The sequence below is a fragment of the Alosa pseudoharengus genome, unplaced genomic scaffold (genome assembly GCF_046254945.1).
Source record: "Alosa pseudoharengus isolate Yale_2024_CS ecotype anadromous, Long Island Sound unplaced genomic scaffold, YU_APseudo_1.1 YU_APseudo_1.1_scf_23, whole genome shotgun sequence".
Lineage (NCBI taxonomy): Eukaryota > Metazoa > Chordata > Actinopteri > Clupeiformes > Clupeidae > Alosa > Alosa pseudoharengus.
The window spans coordinates 24,612,404-24,623,008 of record NW_027468685.1 but is presented as its reverse complement, the minus strand read 5'-3'; the positions used below and the strand labels follow the sequence as shown (position 1 = coordinate 24,623,008).

Here is a 10,605-nt window from a genome sequence, read left to right as displayed (position 1 = left end):
CTAGCGTTACGTTAGCATAGCCGTCAGACAGGCTCATGCATAAATCTGGTTCCAAAGGTAGCTAACTTAACTTAGCGGTTAGGTATGACACATTTGCTGAGTGTAGGCTTATGAAACGTCCACTAGCCTGATCGCTTACCTTCAGTTACATGAAGTCATCATGAGCAGTAGGGGTGACAGCTTGCTTGGGTTACCTTATGTCCTGTTGATACAGACGGTCGCCGCACTAACGTTAATGTTGTGTCAGGCGGTCGCCTCTCTTATTAACGTTACATGTGGACTGTAGCCTATCATCTAACAAATAACTAGGCTCACACATTGTAACCACTGTAACGTTAGACATATGAGTGTAGGCTAGGCCATGGTAGGCCTTTGCTGTAGTAGGCCTAATGATTTTAACTAGTTCAAAATAATATAGGCCTATTATATATAAGATAATGCACAATGTAGGCCTGACTGTCATTCTGACTTCCTGTTGTGCTAGTGTTCTCCTAGTATATCCTTTTGTGTCAAGTAATTACATTAATTGTGTCAATTAATCATACTCTTATTTTTCCACATTCTTATAACAAAAACAGTGCTTGCACTGATGATGCCCCTGCACTGTTTACTTTTGCACTACCACCATTGCACATACTCCACCATAGCACCAATCAGGGTCAATGTATCATAGGTGCAGTCCCTACTGGCACTATCAGGCCTAGTAATCCTCACTCTTAACTTTTATATAACTGGGTGATTACATTTATTGTATGTGTGTGAGATATGTGTGTATGTACTGTATAAGTTGCTGCATATCTAAAATTGCCCTCTGGTATCTATCTATCTATCTATCTTTCTATCTATCTTTTTGTATTACAGAGGATGAGGACAATCTGAGGAAGCAAATGGAGCTCAAAAGACCTCCTGTGCCCAAGATCAGGCAAGAGCCTTTGTTGGCCAATGAGAAAAGAAAAGAAAACAGCCTTCCATGGCACCAAAAAAGTAAGCCTGCCATTCACTAACACAGCACTAAGCCTGCTAATACCTTAGCATTTGTGAAAAAGCAATAAGAAGATTTGCATCCCCACAACATTTACAGTTTTTCCTCAGTCACTTTGATGCTTTTCTCACATCACTATTAACATTTGCACAGCAGTTAGTGAATATGTACGCTTCACATTTGCAATTTGTTCAGAGGAAGGAGAAATTGCTACTATGATGTGCTCAAATGAATAAATGTTGTGGAGGTTGAACTAATAGTTGTGAATAGTTAGAATTTTTATTCCTGATCTGAGAAAAGCACCAAAGCAACTGAGGAAAACTGCAACACTGTCTTAAGTTGCAATTTGCCACTTTGTCACTAACAAGCCCAAAACGGCACATTGTATTTCAATCACCTCTCAGATAATTAAGACACATGAAAGAGAAGGGGACAGACAATTCATGCAGAAAATAATAGGGAAAAAAAATAGCTGCCAAGAAAAGGAAACCCCTTTGTCAAAAGTCAGATTTGGTAAGTTTGCTTTCTTTAATGTAAAGTTAAGGCTAAACAAGGCTAAGATAAATAGTATTAAACGGGATACATAACAACATACCAAATAGAACTGCAGTCTTTACGAAAAACGAACCCTTTACAAAGGTATTTATTTACAGGACGCAACCTTTGTGAGATCACCCATCCCCCCAAAAAAGAAACTTCTCAAAAAAAATGAAACAGCCTCAGAGTTTCAGGTAAGACTTCTACAGTCATTGACCATATATTTGATGAATGATGATAAATACATATTAGTTTACTGAGGTTTTTGTCATATAGCATGGTGTGGAGGGATCTACCAACCAAGTGGCTCTGGTCCCCTCTGAGTTTGAGGTAAGACTTCCTCACACAATGCCCATATCTTCAAACCTTCATGACACACAACACAGGCAGGGGCAGCTGTGGCCTACTGGTTAGGGGTTCGGGCTTGAAACCAAAGGGTTGCCAGTTCGATCCCCAACCAGTAGGAAAAATGTGTGCAGGGGAAGTGGTTGAGCACTGCTCTCCCATGTCCACATCCACGGCTGAAGTGTCCTTGAATATGGCACCTAACCTCACTGCCTCCCGAGCGCCACTGTAGCAAGGCAGCTCACTGCTCCGGGTTAGTGTGTGCTTCACCTCACTGAGTGTGTTCATTGGACATACAAGTAAACGATAAGAACAGAAAAGAAGCAATCAGCAAAAAATCTTATTGGTTGTTTTTAGGATGCTTTGGAGGGAGTCGGACCATCCAGTCGGAATCCCACATTCTTTGATGCTGAGGTAATGAAATGCTTATCATGTCCATTTGCAATTGTGGGGATATATCCCATCTTTACTATTGCTTTAGATGGATCCAACTATTATAAACTGCATTTGAATATACTAAGGTTTTTGTGTTTATAGGACTTTTTGGATGTCTCTGATGACAAGGTAAAGTGCTTTGCACATGATGACTGCATGTTAAGTTTTTTACAAGAAAATGTGTATGGTTTTACAGAAAAACAGATTCTGATGACCCTTTGTGCTGACATAAATTACATACTTTATTTTTACTTCGCATTTAGGATTCTGATGTATCAGATGATGGTGTTGTTCCCCAAAGGATGTTTGGAAACATCAAAAAAGCTTACCAGCAATTAAAGACCAAAAACAAAAAAATATCCTGCGAAAATGAAGACCTCAAACAAAGGTAAATTCAAGATCTTATCTTACACGCACACGCTCAGCTTGTGTAAGAAAGGATAACTATTTGAGTTGTTTTGTTTTTTGTGTTTTTCTCTCAAACGTGTTAAATGACAGATACAAAGATTTGGAAACACAAAAATAAAAAAAGAGAGGGATGGTCTTTGGGCAACCATAGAGGCAATTCATACAAACACTTCCCGAGTGTTGGGAGGTCAGCCTATGGGTGAGTGAATAATAATGCAATAAAAAAATGCAAGTTCAAATGCAATCTCTTTAAAAGACGTGTATTGAATCAAACTGATTAACAATATGTTTTGTCAATATCCTGTGCAGCCCAATCGGAGTCGCAGATCACTGTATGTCAAGGCTATGCTTGGTTTGGTAAGCTATGGTTTGAATGTACCTTGCCATCGCCTCCCTGCTCAGATGGCAAGATACATTCAAACCATAGCTTACCAAAACAGTTACAGCAAAACCTTCCCTCACTCCTGAGAAATATCAGGCAGTAAAGGGTTTCAATTCATTCACGTTTAACAGAGAACCGATTCTATTTCTATTAAAAAATATAACAAAACAAAAACATGAACATGAATTGTTTCTGATATTTTTGTTTTTGTTTTTCAGACACATTCAAGTGATGGCTTGTGGACAATGGCGTAGGAGAAGCTGAGGTGGCTGTACGCCACAAGAAAATAGGAGTATTCATTTCAGAAAAAAATCATAGATCTTAACAGAAAAAAATAAAAACCGCCTTAATCATACCTTTTGAAATATGTTGTTCTTTGTTAATTGTTCTGGGAGTAGGTATAATAGTAGGAAAATAGAATTGCACATTTTAAAAAAGGAGAAGTTGATAATTGAAAACATTTGTAGGCCTATGTAAAACAACTAGAGTTTTAAGCTGAGTCATATCTATTTTTGTTTTTCTAAAGTACAAACCTGTTGTCACCAGTTAAAACCATTACAGACCAATTCACACCAGTTAAAAAATATAATATAATCTTAAACCAGTTCATACCATTTAACACCAATTCATTCAACCAGTAGGTTTCTTTAACTGGACCTTACCAATACAATCCAGTAGAGACCAGTTACCCACCAGTAAAAAAATATAATATAATCTTAAACCAGTTCATACCATTTAACACCAGTTCATCAACCAGTAGGTTTCTTTAACTGGACCTTACCAATACAGTCCAGTAGAGACCAGTTACCCACCAGTAGAAGTGTTCCAATTTCCATATAAAAACCAATAAAACCAGTTGAAGTTTTTACTGGTTTCCAACTGGTTTCCCAATGATTTTCTACTGGTTTCCTACTGGATCTCAACTGGATTCCTACTGGATCTCAACTGGATTTTCAACTGGATTTCTACTGGAATTTCCGCTAGGGTTAACATTTAAGATAATTTAAGAGTGACTACATCAATACGTCATCAATACGTCATCAGTATACTATGAACCGGTGGATGGCCGATTATGAAGTTACTACCCATAATCGGTTGACAAGCTTTTCTATAACTGACATTAAGCCTATTAGTCTAAAAGCTGCTGTGGAACACTGATCTAACACTTAAAGGACCAGTATGTAGGAAATAATGGAAAATAAATTGTAACCATTCCAAAAATTATCACCATATGTCATCAGAAAGTAAGGAAACACGCTGCATTGAAGTAATGACTTATTTGACAACATTACTATAACCCGTAAACCCCCATAAAACCAGTGAAAAAAATGAGTTACGGGGCGGAATCTCTTGGAATTTTCGTTTATGTTTGAATGATTAATTTTAGAATAGCGTATTAATAATGGGCTGTCGCGTCCCCCCCATTTGGGTTGCCAAATTAGCCAATTAAGTGGACATCGGAGGAGCTTCCTGAGATGGCGAAGTCTTTGTTAATCAAAGAATATAAAGTCTGACACATGCTGGACGTATTTCTCCACGACAGGTAGGCTAGCCTATAGCCTAGGCTAAACTTCATCTGCATCGCTAACTACAGCTAAATATGTTACGTTGGTTACAGAGGTATTTTTTGTTTTCACTGTTTCCGTAATGTGTAGCTGGGTCATGGTTGGAGAAACGTTTAAGCAGCTGCAGGTCAACTAACGTTAACTAAGTCTGCATTACATCTGGCAACCCAGAAGAGGCTCGCGTCTAGGTAGTCTTGAGAACGTTCACCAGTGTTTTCATTTTGGCCTACAGAACCTTCGGTAACAATCCTACAAATCGCTCCTTTAAAGAGTGGTCTCTGACAACATATGGTGATCATTTTTGGAATGGTTACAGTTTATTTTCCATTATTTCCTACATACTGGACTAAAAGAATCCTACAATCAAAACAATGACGGTCTCTCATTGGCCAAAGTCTGCATAGCATCTCGCACACTGACCTTTTAACATTTAGAGTAACGTCATGTTACGGTAGAGCTGCTTACATGCAGGATAGAGAGATGTCCGACAACACACCTTTTTTCAGTGTCCCATCAAATCTTAAAACCAAATTGTAGAAGTCTTTTTGATTTTATAAGAAAGAAGGTAAACTTCACCAACTTCTGGCCATTTTGTAAGCTGTGTAGGGCAGCCATAAAATACAGCAGTAGCACCACAAACCTCAGCACTCACCTGGTGAGATGCCATGCTCAATCTGAATCTGTGGATGCTACAGCAAGCACAAGAAACACCACCACACTCGACCCCACAAATCAAGCACTTTCTCCAGCCACAACTTAGTCACACCTTGGTAGAGTAAGTGATGCTAAACAATTATCTCCTCATAATTCGTTAGCGCTCCATTCTCTGAGTACTCTGTAAAAAAAATCAGGCTCATTCCACAGTCGTGGCTTTCTGAACTGGAAACAATCGAAGTTGCAACAGCCTGTTCACCAAACAATAACAAAACCCTATGTGTGGAGTTCCTCAGGGAGCACTGAAGGGAGGGAGGGAGCTGTCTCTCTCTCTTTGTTTGGTCTTTGGTTCAAATATAATGCAAGATGCTTTGGACAAAAGCATTTGCTAAGAAGCATAAACAAATGCGACATCATCCAGCATCACATCGCTAACCCTACCTTAAAGGAACACGCCACCCAATGTCAGTAGTAATATATGTTCTTACCTTAACTTTCACGAGTTGAGTCATACCTCTCCCGTGTCCGTACGTGCACTCAAACGCTCTGGTGCGCGGCTGGACTGTGTTAGCATGTTGCTATGCTAGCGGGCTTTGACGGCAACTAAGCGTAGGAGTAATCAAAAACATCCACGTTTTACCGACTTAAATACAGTTGCACGAGTAGTTGATAGAAATGCTACGGCCACGCAACGTGAAACGTGGCGATTTTCCAAGCGAATAAACCGGGGAACTACAATGTGTGGCGCAATAGCACTTGGGAGTACTTCGACCTAGCGTAGTAGTATTGTTAACACCTAATTGTAGATCCTATCCACCACAGAGTTTAGAATCCATGCTGGATCGACCCTCAGCCTCTCCCTCCCCTCTGAACGAGAGAGGCACACACACTAGAGATGCGCTGATGGGCTATTATTTCAAACATAACTGCATAGCAAAACTTATCATCAATCAGCCATCCATCAACACCAAAGTTTTTTGACCAATTTTCGAAACGGCACCCGCCGACCATCCGCTGGTTGTTTTAATGTAGGCTATATGGGTGATACAGCGCTGCTGACGTGAGGCTAGAAAGCCCTTGCCTGTTCTAGGAAGACTGATCCAATGCAGCAAATATATTAAAAGGCTAAAGTCGTACATTGGCTATGTTGTAGCCTATCCCCAGAATATCAGCAGCAAACTCAGTCTCTGTCTCGCGAAACAGTCTCCAAATAAAACGCACATCGCCCTGTTGCCTTTTCTGCCAGCTTGTGAAAATATATCGTCCAAAATGCTTGATTGCATTGCATTCTCCACATTTTTAGCTACATTTTCATGTACCACATCAGCATTTATGTTCAGTGAATCTTTTGTAAATTGCTTTACAATTACCGTCGGGCCCATAGGCCTATTGCCTGGCTTGCCTCAGCTTCGGTCACGTCCTTTTACAATTTTATCATTGTAATAAAAAACGCAATTTGCCACATAATTTCAACATGCTCCTGGCCTACTAATTAATGCCTATTGTACTTTATTTTTTGCAAAAAGAAAGAAATCCTTGATAAAATAACAAGTCATTCACATTATAGGCTACTTTACACACTGTTATGTCAGGGTGACTGAAAGCCTGTTCTGAAGACTCCCATTCATTTTGACTGCACGAGCGCGTCTTTTTCAGACAGACAGCGCAATTCATTTTAAAGCAATTTACAAAAGATTCACTGAACAAAAATGCTGATGTGGTACATGAAAATGTAGCTAAAAATGTGGAGAATGCAATGCAATCAAGCATTTTGGACGATATATTTTCACAAGCTGGCAGTATAGGCAACAGGCCGAGACAGAGACTGAGTTTGCTGCTGATATTCTGGGGATAGGCTACAACATAGCCAATGTACGACTTTAGCCTTTTAATATATTTGCTGCATTGGATCAGTCTTCCTAGAACAGGCAAGGGCTTTCTAGCCTCACGTCAGCAGCGCTGTATCACCCATATAGCCTACATTAAAACAACCAGCGGATGGTCGGCGGGTGCCGTTTCGAAAATTGGTCAAAAAACTTTGGTGTTGATGGATGGCTGATGGATGATAAGTTTTGCTATGCAGTTATGTTTGAAATAATAGCCCATCAGCGCATCTCTAGTGTGTGTGCCTCTCTCTCGCTCAGAGGGGAGGGAGAGGCTGAGGGTCGATCCAGCATGGATTCTAAACTCTGTGGTGGATAGGATCTACAATTAGGTGTTAACAATACTACTACGCTAGGTCGAAGTACTCCCAAGTGCTATTGCGCCACACATTGTAGTTCTCCGGTTTATTCGCTTGGAAAATCGCCACGTTTCACGTTGCGTGGCCGTAGCATTTCTATCAACTACTCGTGCAACTGTATTTAAGTCGGTAAAACGTGGATGTTTTTGATTACTTCTACGCTTAGTTGCCGTCAAAGCCCGCTAGCATAGCAACATGCTAACACAGTCCAGCCGCGCACCAGAGCGTTTGAGTGCACGTACGGACACGGGAGAGGTATGACTCAACTCGTGAAAGTTAAGGTAAGAACATATATTACTACTGACATTGGGTGGCGTGTTCCTTTAAGACCATACAGTATCGTTGAGAGTGAAGGATTTCATGATATGGTGACTTCATTAGAGCCGAGATATGAGATATTGAATAGACAGCATTTAACAAGCAAATACCTTCTAGAGTTGTATACAAAAGTTAAGAACAAAGTCAAACTAGATGTACCACATAGCGGTACAAAATATGACCGCCGCTCAGTCCTGTACATCCATTCCGCGAAAATAAATCATATTAATGAATTTGTCTCCATCTTCTACTCCATCCACCCACTCTAGAAACTTTTGAGTATGCTTGTTTGGAATGTGTGTGTGCGGGCCGCACACAAAGTCGCCTACTGGCGCTGCAAAGGTGAATAGATTTGTAGCACTTGCCAAAAAATTTGTAGCATTGTTATAAAAGTTTTAAAATCTCTAAACAATCACAAGTAGGGCAGTTCATTACAGTCCATCCATTGCAACTGGACTGATGAAAGGTACACCTGTAGGCTACATTGTATTTGGGAAAAGCAGAAGGTAGCAGCATAATGTATTTATTTATTTATTTATTTATTATTAAACAAAACAATCCCTGTCAGTTCCATGCAGTTTTCAACAGCTATCAAGAAGAGAGGTCATGTCATGGATTTTTGTGAATGTTTCTTCTTCTACATGCATAAGTTTAGTCATCTAGTTCATATGATATTCAGCTTTATTGTCAATGCACAAATTAAATACCAGTAGTCTAAAACAAAATGTAGTTTTACCCAGTGGTGCAAATAACTGACATGTCCAAAAGGGCCTTCATGAAATGCGTTGCTAGACTGTTCAATACACATTTTAACGGGCCAAGTTGAAGAACTACCGTCTGTTATTGTTCGTGCAAATAATAGGCTGATTCATGTTCCCTTGCATTTTGCAACTATAGGTCCATAGTTAGTCTGGCTTTCGCCAGACCAAGCTCAATCTTTTAAGAAATTGAAAAAGAAATAGCCGGCAGATCAGGCTGAGTTCACCCAGCCTATAGTCCATGGTAGGCACCCGATAGAAATATTGTTTAATTTTGCGATTGAGATATCCACGCACTGACGTCCCCCCTGCGACGTGTTCGCCCCCCCGGTTTCAGAGCTATTCTAAATGTGCTAGGCCTATTACACAACATAAATGGTCACTAGGCTATGCTGGCGACCCAAATAAAATCTCCTTTGGGAACCAATGGCTTACAGTATCAAGCGGACTTAAGCTGCCACCTCTTGACGAAAAGTTAATAGTTTTGCATATCAGTAGTAATACATTTCACGCAGCTGTGTTAATCACGGAAAGCGCGAATGAAGTGGACACTTCTAAATGGAACCCAACCCACTGTTCAGTAGCTAAGGTCTGTGGCTAAAGCAGCCATAATGAAAGCGTTATCATTGTTTGGATACTTCACACACACATGTTTTTTAATCGCATAGACTAGAACTACCAAGCTGGAATCAAAGCACATCGACTCCCCTCTCACACCCTAAACACGCACTTCGAACAAACAAAAAGCATCTCAGTCTCACGGTAGCCATAGGCAAAACTGTATCGGACCGGTGTAACGTTGGTACTAAAATATCCATCGCAAAGAATGATTTTTGTAGCACGTGCAACAAATATGTGTAGGTACAGCCCTGCCCTGGATACATCTCTCAACTTGCGCTCTAAAACATTTGGTTTAAATGGAGATGTAGATCATCACGGGTGCGTTAATAAATCTACATTGCGGCGATTTGACACAAATTATTCACTTTGACGAATTTATGTAGTTTCAGTCTTAGTTACTTTACTTTGGGCCATGCTCTTCCTTACTTGAATCACCTTTGAAAATAGAGGATTGAAGTAGCCTATATGGGTGTTTGGGAATGAACATTGACTCAGATGCTTTTTGAGACTTTGAGCAGAAATGTCCCAGCCCGGTGTTTAGGATGCATCATAGACAGGTTATCTTTCAGATAGCCTATATATTTTTTTAATTAAAAAACCATCACGTAGCGAACGTGTTGTGGCTAACTCACCTAGCTCCTGTTAGTAGCCTAGGTTATGGTCATAAGCAAATGAGATGACAGTCGAAAGATACAATTAGTGCTGCTATCAATTTGCTTGGTATAACCGCATAGTTTTCTACAAATGCAATCAAATTGGCCTCCACTCAACCAATGCAAACGGTAACATTGTACCTAGGTCCTATAGCTATTGATATTAGAAGATTAACGTACCTGCTGTAAAAACCAAGCATGTCCGATAAACGTTCTCAGATTTATTTCGGCTTCAAGAAAAAATGGGAATTACATTTCATGTGAAAATCGTCCTATCCTTATTAGACGTTCTCTGCGGTAAACTACAGTCCTTGTAGGAAGCGTCCATTGTTTTTCCAACCCACTTTAGATTAACTTCCAACAAAATTACGTCTCACTGCAACGATACGCCATCTGGTTGACAAACGACTACGTATTGCCAATTCTGGAAATGCAGCCATGATGATGATGATGAATATTTGGTTTTCCTTTAATCCTACTGAATTTGTAATTATGTATCGGCCGTTCTAATTGCCGATACCGATAGTATGTGCGTGCCTGTGTGTGTGCGTGTGTATATGTGTGCACCACCATCTACAGGCCAATGAGTGTACAGTCACTAAATGTACACATAACTTAATTTTTTTTGAAATTCTACGAAACTTGGCATACCCCCAGAGAATGCCAGGTTAATCATACACATAACATTTGGTGCAGTTCTGAACA

The 10,605-nt window shown here is 40.0% G+C and overlaps 1 long non-coding RNA gene across 1 annotated transcript; it reads left to right on the top strand.

The window, feature by feature from the left end:
* The first annotated feature begins 343 nt into the window (after positions 1-343).
* LOC143140950 (uncharacterized) lies at positions 344-4,073 on the top strand. Its single transcript, XR_012990709.1, has 9 exons — positions 344-984; positions 1,387-1,495; positions 1,636-1,713; positions 1,796-1,849; positions 2,222-2,278; positions 2,402-2,428; positions 2,563-2,687; positions 2,798-2,906; positions 3,308-4,073. It is a non-coding gene; the product is annotated as an uncharacterized LOC143140950 (long non-coding RNA).
* The last annotated feature ends 6,532 nt before the right edge of the window (positions 4,074-10,605 follow it).